General features: G+C 42.0%; 1 protein-coding gene across 4 annotated transcripts in view; it reads left to right on the top strand.

Annotated features, from left to right (window-relative positions):
• Window positions 1-16,563, top strand: part of NTM (neurotrimin) — a 932,320-nt gene that overhangs the window by 363,738 nt on the left and 552,019 nt on the right. Inside the window, exon 2 of one of the 4 annotated variants that reach the window (XM_059413659.1) lies at window positions 16,478-16,546. The exons of the other annotated variants lie outside the window; for them this stretch is intronic. The gene's annotated coding sequence lies outside the window, so the exon portion shown is untranslated. The remainder of the gene's footprint in view (window positions 1-16,477; window positions 16,547-16,563) is intronic. 4 annotated transcript variants of the gene reach the window in all.

Raw genomic sequence — 16,563 nt, 5'->3', positions numbered from 1 at the left:
ACACAGTTATCATCCAGAGGCATTAGGAGCTCTGTCTTGAATTAATAACATTCTAAACGTTTTCTATTTATATGTGAAAATTCACATTTCTTTGCCTTTTGGGACTAGACTAGATCTATTCATCCTCCTTTAATGGCTTCGTAAACACTGTGTCTACTGTGACCTGCTCCCTCCTCCTCTCTCCCTGTGCCCATCTACCGCCTCTTACTATACAGAGTGAGGAGTGATTTTTATTTTGATTGTATTCATTTCCTATAAGGAAAGAGGCTGGGAGTGAATTGTACATCGGTTCAAATGACTTTCTGTTTTGAGAATGTTCCCAGAGGGGTGCAATTCTTTTAATTTATTTAATCTGATGTGCTTTTTCAGAATCACTCTCCTCTGCAAAACAGATGGGCGGGGACCACACAGCACTACCTCTCTCTCTCTGCTCCCCGTGGAGACTGGGCTCCCAACATAAAGTGTGGGGGCCGTGCGTAGCTGCGTGGTGCCACAGTGCGGTGCCGAAAAGCTCCTCCAGCAGCATGGGCTCCTTGGCATCAGAGGGGGCCTGGCTTTGCTTTCTTCTTGGGCCCGCCTCTCTGGCTTGTCCCCTGTTTTGTCTGGACCAAGAATAAAGGCCCCAGAGCAGGGTATGTCCTTAGCACTTGGTTCCACAAACGTGGCACATGAAGGAGCCCTCTTTGGGCATCAAAAAGATCAACAGTTGAAGCAGGAGGAGGTGTTGGAGAACATGTAATAGGAGCAGCCAACTTCATGCCCACTGAAAATTTGTTCTGAATAAACTCATCCACAGCCGTATGAGTCGTCAGGACCATGGGCTTCTAGGTCCCACGGACCGAGGTTTGAATCCCCGCAGGCCACTTCCCAAGAAGGGGAGTGAGCAAACTCAGGTGTTTTAGCCAGTGTCCTAGTGTGTAGTAGAGGAAGGACCATAACGTCCACCCCCAAGAGTGGGTGGAAAGGCGTAGAGTAAAGGAGCAAGGCATAGAGGAGTAAAGGCATGGAGCCCACAACATACTCAACCCTGTGCTCTGTCTGGCACCCAGTGAGCACTGAAAGTGGCAAGAAGCAGAAAAACTCTCATGATTAACTGCACAGAGTTAACACTATAAGGAAATCATTCTTTTCTTTCTTTCTCCAGTTCAAGGGATTAGACTATTCCTGCATTGGACACCCCATGCCCCAGGACCCATGTCTGCTCTAGCACGTACATCTCCACATAGTCATTGTTCTGTCTGTGGGACCACTAGACTGCTTTCCTGTGGGCTCTACATGGCAGAGACAGAGTCACCAATGTCTTTCTGTCTGTCTGTCACATTTAGGCAGGATTCTGTCCCGGAGAAGTGGCCCCATGAAGACCCACTGAAAGAAAGCTGGGCAAGCTGTCCCATGGCCATTTGCTCTGTGGTTTATTTATGTTCCCACTTAGGTGACCTCAGGTGACAAGCCACTAGGCACCTCTTTATATGTGACAGAGAGAGGGCACCAATTACCTTTTGTCCCCAATTCGCTCTAATTTTATCTTTAAGAATTTCTGTCTTGCATCTCTTCTTGACAGAAACATCTTTTTTCTTTTATTCATAAGACTAGGTGTTGCCAATTTTGTCCAGGGCTGTTAGACATGGTTGTTCAAGCTGGACAGTCCCCCATCTGTGTGTGTGGCCCCAAATCTCACTGTGTCTAGAGACAGACCCCTAAGACATTCCATGAAGTCACATGCACACTGACACATACTCGTGTATTTTTACTGTCTTTATTTTTGCAGTCAGGAAAAATGTTACTCTGGCAACAAGATTATCACCTCCTTCCCTGTAGGTTGCCACTCCAGCTTTCCGTACAAGTTACTGTGACAGTTACAGTTCGTTAGTACCTCCATCAACCTAACTGTTCAAGCAGGGACCCAGTAGCCTCCGTACCTCCCTCTCCTGCAGTCCTGTCATCTGAGTTTTCACCAAATCATGTGGATTTCCTCTCCAAAATTCATGATGGATTCTTTCATTTCCTCTCTGCCCATCAAAGGCCACACTTTGGCCACCTTCTTCTACCACAGTGACAGCTGTGGGCTAGCGTCTCACTCCCCATGCCTCAGAGATTCATTCAAATCTTTCCCATCACTGGAGTCTGGGTGAGATTTGGAAAAGCATTCATTAGCTTATGCTCCCCCCATTCCCTTACCAGTGAATTTCCACTCCACTCAGGGCCAGAGAATGATTTCCATGATCTGGAGCGTTCTGCTGTGACCCCAGGCAACCTCTTCATTCTCTTCATGTGCCACATGCCACTGCCTCTGTGTTCTCAACCACATGGACCTTCTTTCAGTCCTTTTCATCCAGTGGTCTTCAAATACATCCTTCCCTCCATCTGCAAGACACCCCCCCACCTCACTGCCTCTGCAAGTCCTACTCACTCTCAGGGTGTGTCAGATGTTCTTCCAGAAGGCTCATCTCACTTTCTAGTCTAAATTGAGTGGCCTCTGTTAGCACACAGGAGTTGTTAATACTGCTAGTGATACTGATTACCAGAAGTAGATACATATTCATGAGTGGTTTTTTTTTTTAAGATTTTTATTTGTTTATTTATTTGAGAGAGAGAGAAAGAGAGAGAGAGAGAGAGAACATGAGAAGGGGGAGGGTCAGAGGGAGAAGCAGAGCTGAGCAGGGAGCCTGATGCAGGACTTGATCCCAAGGCAGTCGCTTAACCAACTGAGCCACCCAGGCGCCCTTCATGAATGTTTCTTAATATCTCCTCACATACTAGATTTGGCTCTGTGTCACAAGGAATCATGTCTGCTGCTGTTGTTGCCATTTTATACTCACTGCTGAGAGTGAAGTTCCTGCCCAGCCCCACATCCCCCAAAATAGATGCTTAAAGAATTGTTCAATGAATGGAGAAACCATTACTTTTATTTTTCTGAGTACTTCAAAATTCAGTTGATCTCAGTGAAATGCAGACCAAAACCACTATGAGATATCATACCTATTATAATGACTAATACTTAAAAAAAAAAAAAAAGCTGACCATAAGTAGGTGTTGGCCAAGATGTGAAGCCACTGGAACTATCAAACACCAATGGTAGGAATGTAGAGAACTAGAACTACTTTGAAAAATATCATGGCAATTCTTCATAAAGTGAAACATATAACCACCATATGATCCTATCATTTCGGTCCCTAGCATTTATCTGAGAGAAATAAAGTGATGTGTTTATGCAAAGAGTTGTACATGAATGTTAACGGTGGCTTTATTTATATTAGTCAAACCTAGAAACAATCCTTGTCCATAAATGGATGGATGGCTAAACAAATCATGATGAATCCATATTATGGACTATGACTCTACAATAAATAAGAATGAACTATTAAAGCAGGCAACAGTATAGATAATCTCAAATGGTTATAGCTGAGCCAAAGAAGGCAGATACAAAAAAGCACAGATGGTACAATTCTATGATTCCATTTGTATAAAATTATCGGAAAAGAAAAACTAATTTATGATGAGAGAAAGCAGAGCAGTGTTTGTCTAGGGCTGGAGGGACATAGGCTTGACCGATAAGGGTGTGAAGTAACATCCTGGGGTGATGAGAATGTTCTCTCTTCATTGCAGTGGTGGTTACACAGATGTATACATTGAGCAAAACTCGCTGAGCCACACTTCTAATGGATATATCTCATGTATATATCCACATATATGTGTATATATAATGCCTTAATAAAGTTGGATGAAAGGCTCAGTTAGACACATCAGGGAACATCAGTTTTAAATGGTCGTAGATAGAGGTTTTGCTCTTGGCTTAGGAGGAGTCCCAGCAAGCCCAGGGAGGAAAGACTAGCGATGACGGCAGAGGAGAAAGCAATTAAATTTTCTTTGACAGGATTTTCAGTTTGTCACAGCAAAGTGAACCTGACAGCTCAAGGCATTAAGATACAGATAGATTACACGTAGGGTTGCCAAAAAAAACACACAATATACAGGATATTCAGCTACATTTCAGTTTATGACAAATAACACATCAATTTAGTGTAAGTGTGTCCCTCACAATATTTGGGACATACTTATGCTAAAAATATTAATTTGTTACCCATCTATATTTCAAATCTGACGAGGTGTCCTGCGTTTTTATTTTCTAAACCTGACAGCTCTTCCAGCGTACCGTATTATTACCAAAATGTTAGAATGTATATGTGGAAAGATTTTCTTTTGAACATGTTTTGCATTTTATGATGCCACTCACATGGAAAATTGGAATCAATACTATGTAGCAAAAATAATGTGGATTTCGTAGTGAGTCAGACCTTGATTCTAATCCCAACTTTGCTTCCCAACTCATTCTGAGAGTTTGGCCAAGCTATTTAACATTTCTGCTAAATGAAGATAGTAACATCTCTCTCAGTATTATTTGAGGAGTGACAATAGAAGAATTAGAAGTTTGGCATTCCTAATCAAAAGGACAGTTTCCTTTCCTTCTGCTGCCCTGCTATGGCCAGTAGGGGTCAGCATCTAGACTTTCAGAAACACTAACATTGTGGTGCCTGAACCCTGAGCAAGGACAGCACGTCGTTGGCAGTGAGTACTCCTAAAAGGGATGCTGGGTTGTCATCTTGATTGTCATCATCAGTATCCCACACTCTCTGTTTTGTGTAGGTGTTGTAGCAGTGGCAGTAGGAAAGAGAATGGGATGTCCTTTTCACAGCCTGCTAATGCTTCTTGAGAGAAGGAAGTAGGTGTAGAGTTAAAGAGAAACAGGGAGGGGTCTTGATCTACTCTGGAGAAACTGTGTGGTGGGGGGGGGCACCCTCCTGTTAAATAATTGCTACAATAGGGAATTATTTTATTTCAGGAAGAGAAGCAGAAAGGGTGTTCAGGGGGTAGTGAAAACTGCTTACTCCCCTCACTTACTTTACCTGACAATAACACATAGACCTTAGGGCACTCGGTGGAATTTATGGCTAGTAAATTCCCAACCATTAAAAGAAAATGCTTCTTTATCTGCTATGCAGTTCACTGCTGCGGGAGGTCATTCAAGCAGAACCAGGGGCTATGTTTAAAAAAGGGACCTGGAAATTTTATGATCCATAAAATCTTGGCTGTTAGTGCAGCATGGAGCGAGGGCATGGAATGCCACCTGAGAGCCCGGAGTGAAAGCTGATGCCTTCAGCGAGGTGGGCTATCTTTGGGCCACTGTCCTAGTTCAATATATCCCCCACCTCATGGCCCTGGGAACATCATATCTTTCTTGACCCTTCAGTCCTAGACCTGGTAGAGACTTCCTTTGTTGTGAATCTACAGGACCTTTCAAAATTGTCTCTTTCCCTTTTCCCATAACTGGGTAACTAGCTTCCAGTATGAAATTCCTTCTGTTAGAGTTCTGCCATGTTTGCATTCTGCCTGACTGGCCCCTGACTGATGTTCCTGGACATGCCATTTTCCCAGGATATTTCTTCCTGTCACACCATCTTAATAGGGTGGATACATCAACAGAGATCAGCGTAGCTGCACAGTCAAGGCAAACCTGAATGGAAGGGGACTTGGGTGAAAACTCTCTTCCTGCTTATCTGGTACTCTGAAAATGTGCTAGCTCTGTAGTCAATGCTCTGTGATGAGTGATGCTCCCCTTGGCTCCGGTGAGATGGAGACAATGGCAAGACATGATGTTCCGGACTTCCACTAGCGTGGCTTTGAGTGAAATCACCATGTGATTATTGTTGTTATGTTTGATGTTTTGTTTGTTTAGGAGGATCTTATCTCTAAGGTATTCATGCAAAACCAGGATTAAAGTCATTTCATTATGTGATGGAGGAACTTAACCAGAGCAGGGGCAGTAGGACAAAGATGAGTAAAAATGTACCCAAATTGAGAAAAGAAACCCACCCCAATATTAATGGCAGAGGATATTTTTTAAAACGTCCTGAGAACGTATATTCCAGGGGCTGAAATGTGGTTAAAGGATTTAATGTTTATACTATTCTATCATCTTAAAATTTTAAACAGACCTCCACTGGATAGCTTAGGGGTTTAAATGTGTCATAGTTCCAAAAGTCCCCAGCTAGTCACTGGACATTGCAGAAGTCTGCTGAAAGCAAGTCGTCTTACTTAAGGAATGAGCAGGAAAGCCCACAGTTTTTAAGTCCTGGGACACCTGGGTGACTCAGTCGGTTGGGCTTCTGCCTTCCGTTCAGGTCATGATTCTGGAGTCCTGGGATTGAGTCCCTCATCAGGCTCCCTGCTCAGTGGGAAGCCAGCTTCTCCCTTTACCTGCTGCTTCCTCTGCTTGTGCTCCCTCTTTCTCTGTCAAATAAATAAATGAAATCTTTTAAAAAAAGATTTTTAAGCCCTATATAGATGACTTTATATAGTTTTACATTGTTCCACTTGGGTGGCCAAGAATAAGCTTCCTTTAAATAGAGAGTTACAATTCTTATCATTATTTTCACTTTCATTTTGAGAGTAAACTTCTTAATCCAACTCAGTCCTTTCCCCCCTCCCAGTAGCTAGTTGTAGAAAACTCTGGTGATGTGGGATTGTAATATAGGCAGGCTTCATATCTGGACATTTACAGGAAACTGAATCTTATTTACATTTGAAAAAATCAAGTCGCACTTCACATTCACTACCAAATAAGATCTTTGAAACAACATCCATGGAGCTCTTCTAAAGAGAGAGACAGAGAGACAGAGATTGAAAGTCTTTTTTTAGAAGGAGATTATTATCCCCAAATTTACCAGTTTGGTGCACTTGGAGTTTTTAGAATGATATTGTCTTAAAACATCTACCCGCCTAGATGAGTCTTAATACAGAAGCAGTGACTATTGGACGATAAGTGGATCGCCTATCTTCATTGACAAAAGGAGCCGAACTTTGTAAGTTCAGATATTTCATTTTTGAAAAGTTTAGCTGAAGATAATGCAAAGAGAAGACCAGGGCCGTACCCTTATGTTATTGTTTAGAATGCATTCTTTGAAAACCTTCACACCTTTATGATTCTACTTGGAACATGGCAGCCTTAACAAGAGGGTTCACCGCTGTGCCACTCTGGTACCAATAAAAGGATTGGAAGCAACATTTTTACTCTGCTTTTTATTCTCTGGTACTTTTCATCGGCATATTTATAAGTTCTCTAAAAAATGCTTCAGGCTTTTTAGGGAATGAGAAAATAATTCCACCTTCATGGTTCCAAGTAAAGTATTCCTGAGGCTACATAACCAATACGGCATCGGCTAAGATTGCCTGGCAGTCTGGAACCTGAGAGCAAACAGAAGACAGTATTCAAGTTACACAGCTTTGCAGATCTTATTCAAATGCACACTGGAACATGGACATTTTCATTGGCTTACCAACTTTATTTTCTTTACCCTCCTCCCTAGCTCTTATCCCTTCCTCCTTTTATTTCTGACTCATTTGTTTTGAGAACACACACTGATACAGTGAACAACAGTTTCATTTGCCTGTAGTAACAAATTCACAACCATACAAAAAAAAATTGTGAGAGATCAGAAAGAAGCCTGCTCTTCCATGAGAGGCTACTGTCCTAAATGCATTTAAGATATTTTTTGTGTGATGTTAATCCTTGGGTTTGTTAGGGCTTATTTTCATAGCTGTTACCAAACTTTCTGGGAAAGAATGTACTTCAGGTCACTAAATTACCTTCCTGAAATTGATTTGATAGGAAGCAAGAATCCATTGAAACCCTGATCCCAGATGGATTTATCTCTCCATGAAAGGTTCCAAGTTTCATTTTTATTTTTAGTGCTTTTTTAGGTACTCTTTATAGGAGGGAGAAGACGATGTCAGAGTGTTAATGAAAAAACTAAATAACTTTCTGAACATGAACCCATCATCAGAAAAACAGAAGCTAATTTTGAATTATTAAAGGAGGCTGGCTCACAACTCACCACTGAGAAACAGAGGGAGGGAAAATGGTGTTTGGGAAGTCCAATTATTTCTGAACCAGAGACAGTCTTATTAAGTTGGGCAGAAAATTAATTAGGCTAATTAGAAAACCTCATTGGAATTCAGCAAGGAGTTATGAGAGGAAACATGACAACACTGGTTGTGATGGGAGAGGGAGAAGGTTCTGGGGGAGAGTGAAATGAGTTTTTCAGGAAGCAGTTGGAGGGTGATTCACGCACATTGTGGCTGGTCATTGGGTCACTTCAGAGGGAAGCAGAAGCATTTTTATAGGCTTCTGTTCCCAGTTGTGGATTTTCACAGAGTTTTAAAAATGATGTCTGGTATATGTTATAAGGGGGGAAAGAGAGAGAGAAAAAAAAAAAACTAAGATTTATTCTGAAGCTTCAGGGGGATTTTATATTTATTTTGGTATTTCCGATATGCTGGTTCATCAGCATGGCGCATTGTTAAAAAGTGCTGGGTGGGTGGTTTTTTATCTTCACGGATTTATGGAGTCCTTAAAACATCTGTTCCGTTCTGATTCCCCCACTCAGTACAAAGACGTTAGTCAGGGGAAGTGTCTAACATTGCACTGTTTCAATGCACTGACGTTGGCAACAGCTAATAGAGATAACCCTGATGAGAGAATAGTGGTGTCTGGGGGCTGGGAAGTAAGGCCAGGGGATTCCATATCCAGGAACAGACTCATGGAAATGAGGGCACATAATGGGACTTGGTGACACAGACACTGAGACTTTGAAGTGAGGCAAGAGGGGCCCCAGGAACAGGACACACAGAAGATGAGCAAGCTGAGGAAACCTGCTTCCGGGTAATCACAATGAAGGAAAATGGCCTCCACATGTCTTCTAGAGCCCTTGATAGTGCCCTCCTCCTTCATGGACCCCCAACTGAGGAGGTACCATCCTGGCTCTTAGGGGATAATTCTTACTTCTGTTGTTGTTTCCTGAGAAAGAAGGGTGCAAGGTAGCCCAACTCGTCAGGATGGAAAGCATCTCAAAAAGGAGACCTTTTCCACATGGAATGGGGTAGAACAGAAGTCTTGAGGACAAAGATCAGAGACTTCTCAAAAGAAGCAAGACAGAGGGAACAGAACTGGTAGTTTTTAATTTTTTTATGTGTCAGAGTTTTTTTCTGCATTAACCCCTCTATTCCTCATAGTGGTCCAACTTAGTGGTCCAACTTGCTAGCCACATTACACAGGTGAGGCAACAAATTTCAGGCATCAAAGCCATTTAGGATCCATACCTAACAAAAAGAGAAAGCTGGAATTCAAGCTCAGGTGCTCTACAGACTGAATGTTTGTGTTCCCCCAAATCCATGTGTTGAAGTCATACTCACCCCTATGATGGTTTTGGAGATGGAGTCTTCGGAGGGCAATTAGGGTTAGGTGAGGCCATGAAGGTGGGACCCTCATGATGGGATTCATAGCCTTATCAGAAGAGGAAGAGAAGGAGAGAAAGAGATTTTTTCCTCTCCATGTGATGGAGGAAAGGCTATGCAAGGACAGTGAGAAGGCAGCCTTCTGCAAGCCAGGAAGATGGCTCTTACCAGAACCCGACCATACTGGTACCCTGATCTAGGACTCCAGCTTCCAGAACTTGAATGAATAAATAGTCTCTTGTTTAAGTCACCCAGGCTATGGTGTTTATCATGGCAGTCTGGGCTGGCTAATATACCAAGTGTGTTTACTTTTGAAGCCCTGGAACATTCAACAAACCCACAGTGCCTCCAGGAGCCACCTCAGTAGTCACTGAGGAAACTGAACATGCTTTGCATATGTTCCCATGAGGTTCAGGGTAATGATGGTAATTCCTCAAGCCCTTTTAAAAGTTTCTGCAGTCCCAGGGTAATGGAAACTTACCCTGCTCACCTAGACAAAGCTCTACCCTCACCTTCCTCTGGGAAAGGGTACAAAGATCTTAGTCACTGGATTTAAAGTTGAGATATTGGGGGATGGGACAAAGTGATGCCAAAAGGGTCTGGATTCTGAGTGTCCTTCAGCACAGTGGTTCACAAACACAGACAGATGGGCAGCATGGTCTCCCTGTAGGCCAGGGGCAAGCCAGAGCTGCATGTTGGAAAATTACAACCTGAATTTCTGGGGCTGACACTGGGCAGGCCACTTACACTCCCTCAGGTCCAGCAGGTGCGGTGGCCTCTTGGCCCCTCCTTGGCATGGTCCTCTTCCGAGGCTGTCCTTTTCCCATCACTAAGTTTGCCTGTCAAGCTGAGCCAAGTAATGAGACAGGAGTCAATTAGTTCTCCCCAATAGACTGCTCCCCTGTCTATTCCCAGACTCCCAGGTGACCCCATTATGATAATGGCCCAACCTGGCTGCTCTCAGAACAGGCCTGATGGAGAAGTGAGAGCCTCCTTGAAATGTGAATTACAGAGAGGCTGGCAGACTACGACTCTGTTCCCTGCTGGCTCTGGACAGGAGCCTTCTGCCTCCCCATTGTCACCGCTGAGCGATGCCATGTGCTTATTCATCCTGCATGCTGCTGGCGTTCCAGGAACATCCCATCGTGCGATTCATTCTAACAATGGGCTCGGTCTGCTGACACGGGGGAGACAGGTAGATTCAGAGTACAAAATGTGTTGCGATACACTGGCTTCCCAATCTGAACTCAGTCTGTAGAGCAGGTACCTATTTTGATATTCTCAAGTATATAACGATGCCCCTCACTCTAGACCTCGATAAACACACCCTTTAAAAAATTTTTATTTTATAAAATCGAGGCAACCTAACTGCAAAACTTTGGGATAAAAAGATCTGGTATTTGATATAACATCAAACATCTTTGCCTTTACAAATATTTGAGTATGTTAATATTGTGATAACACAACCAAAGGAACATCACGATAGGGGGATTGTGTGTTCAATAATTTCAAAAAATTTTCTAAAGAGTATCATTCTTAGCCTCTGGCAAGCTTCCCATCCTGTGTGCACACTGTAGTCATGCAGGTAGCTGAAGAGTGGGTTGTGTAATATATAATGGAGCTAAATTTTGAGATAAGTTTAAATATAGAGATTAAATGTGTATCACATGTGGTAACTGTTCAGTTAAGGGGATTATATTATCCAAGTGATTTATCGCTTTAGACAAATTACTCTGTGTGTTGAGCTTGATAAAATTCCACGCACATGTGTGAATCTAGAATGGGAAGCGGAAGCATCTTCATACTACAAACCCCAGAACTCCTCATTCTGGGCCCATGTGGCTTTGCTTTGTATCCATCGGAAAATCCTTTCTTTCTTTCTTTTATTTATTTTTTTCTTTTGTGTTGCTTAATGGTTTCCTTTTCTCTTCCATTTCATAAACTGCTTTATATAGCTCATGTCCCCATAGCTCTAGGATAATTTATTATTTAATTATGTCAGCATTACATAATTCTTCAGCTTCAGCCTTCAATGTTTCTATTGTTGTTAATGTAACTGCTATAGAGGCAAGTAAGTTTTATTTATTGTTTCCATTGAGGAGCAATAATTATATAACTCTGCAATTCTGCAACTATTATTCCTATTTGTTTAATTACATAACTATAATGATATTAAACCTCTAAAACATTTGGTGATAGATTTATGCAGAAGATGCTGGGAGACAGCAATAATAATGATTTATCAGAGTAATAATAAAACTAAATAATAGTATTAATATTAATATTAATGACAATAATGGTAATAAGCAGCAACATTATCATTTGCTCTTTTCTTCATGCTGTATTTGGTCTCTTTAATGGGTTCCTTCCCAAACCTCTGTGGTTAATTAGCTATATAACATTTGGTACTCAGCAGTGGGTACAACCTCATTTCCAGACTTTACCTGGCAAGGCTGTGCTTTATGGAATACCAGATGGAACGGGGCTGTTCTGTCCTTTTTTATAAAGCTTGGAGTGGGCAGATTTCTTTCTTCCCTGAATTACCTGGGGACCTTTCGTAGACAGGCTACTTGGTGCTGAGAGACACAGATGTTGCAGAATCCTGGGAACCTGAGGTGTGTTTGGGATTCAGGTGTGTGCTGTGGATGTGCCGTTTTGGTGGAAAGAGCATGGGGCTTGGAAAGAGACCGATCTGGCTTGAATTCCGGCTCTGCCACTAACTAGTGACCTTGAGCAAGTTCACTATCTCTTTTGGGCCACACTTCCCTCATACTAAAAATGAGGATAACAATATCTACACAGCAAGACTGTGTGTGAATGAAATAAAATAATGGGTGCAGATGACTAGGTCTGTGGTTGATGCCTATGGTTAGCTCTTGTTTTGGAGCAATAAGTCAAATGAGATCAGGAGGGAGAATCTGCCTCCAAGCTGCTTCTTATTACGAATCACCTTGTTCTTGCCTTCTCGACTCATGGCCAGGAGCTCCCTCCTTCCCAGAGCCCCCCAAAGTCACCAAAACAGTTGCAGAGGTAACATGAAGCCAGTGATCACTGCACACCCTCTTCCTTTCCTGTGTTATTTAGTTAATCATCTCAGCCACCCTAAAAGGTAAGGATGATTATTTATTTCTGAGTTGAGAAAATCAAGACACAGAGAAGTTAAGAAATGTGCTGAAGTCCTCCCAGCCCATTGGTAGTGAGCTCAGCCAGAGAATGTCCACAGCAGGTGTTCTTAGCGACATTCTACATTCCTTCCAGGTGCATAACCAGCAGCTGCAGAAAGAAGCAGCCCTGGGAGCACCTCTTCCCTCTGGGGAACCAACTATCTCTTTCCCCTCTTCCACCTCTCGGGTGCATTTTCTGTAGAGTAGTGTATCTAATCATGTGAAAATGCAAATCAGTGACATAATTGCTACTTTTAGATCCTCCAATGGCTTTCCATGCCTCTCAGCCTCTTCCTAGGGCCTACATCTGAATATCTCTATGATCTGACCTTGTCTCTTGCTATTCTCCATCATCCGGCAGGTCCCAGACCTTCCCTGACTGCGCCGGTCTCCACCTTTGTTTCTCTTGGGGAATTACACTCAAGTTGCCTATGCCTGGAATGCTATCATCTCATCCTATAAATCTCCACTTATATAGCATTTCCCCAAAAAGCCTTACTTAAATTAACTTGGGCCGCCCCATATCTTCCTATTCATTAACAAGCATCTTATATGTTTCATGTGCAGTTATATACTATGTAGGTACTATCCCTGAAGTTATTTTATTTTTCTGATCATTTGGGTTCTGCAGCATGTCTTCCACTCAAGTGTAAACTTCATGAAGCTGGGCACTAGATCTGGCGTGTTCACAGTCCTACCCCTGGCACAAAGCTCAGGACCTGCGACTCAGTAAGCATTTGCTTATGGGAAGAATGACTGTCTGTCTTTGTGTGGCCATACATGCCGTTGGGGTTTAAAGTAAGTTCGTGTGTAATGGGAAGAAAAGGAAATTGTATTTTCTCATGAGGAGTATTAGTTAACATCCAAGATGTAATATGGCACCTATCTTAAAAGTTTAGACGTGGATGAGAGTATGTTTGGGAGCCAGAAGTTGGGAGCATATTAGGACAATAATGTGGTCAGTCAGGGGATGAGTATGTCAAGGAAAAGGCTGTTGAATCAGACACACTTGAGTGGGCATGGAGAGAGTTCTCCTTTGTTCCATAAATGTGAGGAAAGCCAGGGTTATTGTTCCAAACTAACATTTGACTGGGGCTCTGGGAATAACTATACTTCCAAGGGGCACATGGCAGGCTCCCATTCTGCCAAGGGTACCTCTTGTTTGTACACTTACCACCAAAGAAATCAGACAAGTTAAACTTGATTATTCCCTCTATCCTCCAATTATTATTTTATTGAAGCATTTTCCTTCCTTGGCTTACATATGTGTGTGATCTTAAAAATACAAGTTGCTTATGTATAGCAGCTTTCTCCTTTCCATTAACTATTTCCTTTTTCAGTCAGAATGCTTTCCATTCCTACACTCACATTTCAGTCACTGCCACATGAAAAACAGGGAGCATTAATATTCAGATCCAGCCCCCTCTCTCCCCTTCCTCATTCACATTTTTTTTTCCTCAATTCACCAATCATGGGGATATTCCTCTCCCTTTTTCCCAGTGGATTTACCATAACACTGTTTTCCTCAATAGTCATCCCCTTTATTCTATTTTTAAATTATTTACTAATGTGATTAAATAGAAATCACTGGTATGTGTTTTCTTTTCTGCTGAGAGCTACAGGCAAGGCAGTAAATAATATGCAAGGGTTAACAATTCAAACTCTAGAATCAATTGGTCTGGGCTCCTAATCTCTCTTCAAGGGTAAATTACTTACCTTTTGGGGGACCTTGGTTCCTTCACCTCCAAAGGGAATTCAATAATCTGACCTCACGGGATTATTGTAAGAAATAAATAAGGTCAGGGGCGCCTGGGTGGCTCAGTGGGTTAAGCCGCTGCCTTCGGCTCAGGTCATGATCTCAGGGTCCTGGGATCGAGTCCCGCATCGCTCTCTGCTCAGCAGGGAGCCTGCTTCCCTCTCTCTCTCTCTCTCTGCCTGCCTCTCCATCTACTTGTGATTTCTCTCTGTCAAATTAATAAATAAAATCTTAAAAAAAAAAAGAAAGAAATAAGGTCATCCAAATAAAGTGCTTAGTAATTCCTGAATGCATGAACTACTACTACTACTACAACTACTACTACTTCTACTATTATTATTATTACTATTATTATTTATAGTTGCATCAAAAGCATTTATGGTTCTAATAGCACCAGGAGAGAGTAAATCATTATTCCCAATCTATGGGACCAAGACCCTTAGGTCAGTGGGGACTAAATAATATGACCTAGATATTTTTGTATTATTTTTGAAAGTTTGAAGTTTTTTTTAATGTTTAATAATATAGCTCATTTAAGTGCTACTGATTTCATCAAATAAATGCAAATATTCACAGAGGAGGTGGAGGGTCTTGATAAGGTTTTGATATCTCAAAAAGCTGTTAAACATTGGTATACGTTGCCAAGTACAAAGACCGGGCATATATCACATTCTCTACGCAGTTTCTATGAGAGCAACACATAATTAAGCATTTTATAGCAACTTTTCTATTGCAGATCTCACATAAATCATATCTTAAGTTTCCCAGATTTAACATTTCACAGCCATCTCTGAATCCCCTATACTTTTTCCCCCATCCCATCAGTTCATATTTTATTCTCCAATGATTTGATATTTTTAGTTTTTTAAGGTGAAAAGTCTTCTACTGGAACTATTCTTTCAATTAGGAAGAAAAGCACTCCAACCCTCTTCAAGCTTTATGCCTCTGTGAAAATGCTAGCAGGGAAACTCTAGTGTAAAAACAAGACAAGGAAGGAGGCAAGAAAGAAGGAAATTAAGGAACAAAGAAGAAAAATAAGTGTTCATCAGTAACTAGATTCTGGCATCTCTAAGGCATTTACTATTTCCTTTTTTTTTTCTGGGAGATCAAAATATGTTGAGTTCATTAATTATAGACATTTGGATAATGCTTTCCAGTAGGGCCTCTACAACTCTGCCTGTGGAGCAAATTTTACTGGTTTTTTTTTTTTTTTTTTTTTTTTTAACAAATGAGGCAACAGAAATTCAGAACATTGGTGAGTAGTAACAATGCTCAAGGTGACAGCCAGTGACTAGAATCAAGGCCATGGGTTACACAATGCTGTGTTCTTGCTACCTGTTCATGGGGAAAGGGGGGAATCAATCACATCTCTCTGCTTTGCATATTCTGAACCACTTGAGAAATATGCCAAGAAGTCAGATGTCCATCCAGTCTAGGTAAACTAGCAATCTGACCTTGGCCTCTCATTAACTAACGGGCTGTTCCCGGCATGGTGGAGGCAGATAATGCATCCTGGTGCACCAGTCCCAACAGAGCACACATACTTGGAAGTTTCCCAGGCTGACCAGTCAGATAGATCTCTCCACCCCTCGGGGGAAGAGCCAGTGGGGAGGGTATTACAGAAATATCCACTATGTTTCCTTATAGAAGTAAGAAGATAAAAAAAGATCCAAATAGTCCACATTGCTATTTTGTTTATTCATTTGTTTTTAATTAAATCATTTACCAGTTAGCCAGTCAACAGATTGGTCTCCCCCCCACCCCCGACAGGGGAGACCACATGACCAGGCTGAGCAGGCTCAGACTTCTGTTTCCCTCCTCCTTTTCTACTAGACGAGGAGAACTCAGGTCATTACAGTTGAAAGAAAGATAAAGGGATGTATCTGTAGGCCCAGCTCATCTGTGGAGATGTGATGTGGTCAACACAGCAGGGGCTCTCTTCCAACAGCCGCAAAAGCACTGAGTTCCAAATGATAAAACACTGTCTCAGGCTTCCAAGGACAGTCAATGCAGCTTTCTCTGCATGAGTTCTTAGGCAAGTCTCATCAGAATTAAGTGTTTACCTTGTAGGCTCCAGGGTTGTGGCCACTTCTGAGCCCTGGCTTTATTGGTCATGAGATTTCCTTTGTAAGAAATGTCTGCTAAATTAAGTCAATAGCCTGTGGGTGGAAATAATAACTTTCACACACAGAAATCTCAAAATTCTGAGCTTCATGAAACTGAATTGGAGCTTCCTGAAGTCTCCTGTTCATTGTTTCTTTTCCAGTGCTTTGCCATTGATCCCTGGGACGATTGGGAACACTGGCCCTTCACAACTTTGCTCTGCAACCTCACGGTCAGTATTATGAGTAT

The sequence above is a fragment of the Mustela nigripes genome, chromosome 1, assembly GCF_022355385.1.
Source record: "Mustela nigripes isolate SB6536 chromosome 1, MUSNIG.SB6536, whole genome shotgun sequence".
NCBI classification, from domain to species: domain Eukaryota; kingdom Metazoa; phylum Chordata; class Mammalia; order Carnivora; family Mustelidae; genus Mustela; species Mustela nigripes.
The sequence above is the reverse complement of the archived record's forward strand: the minus strand, read 5'-3'. Positions and strand labels throughout refer to the sequence as shown.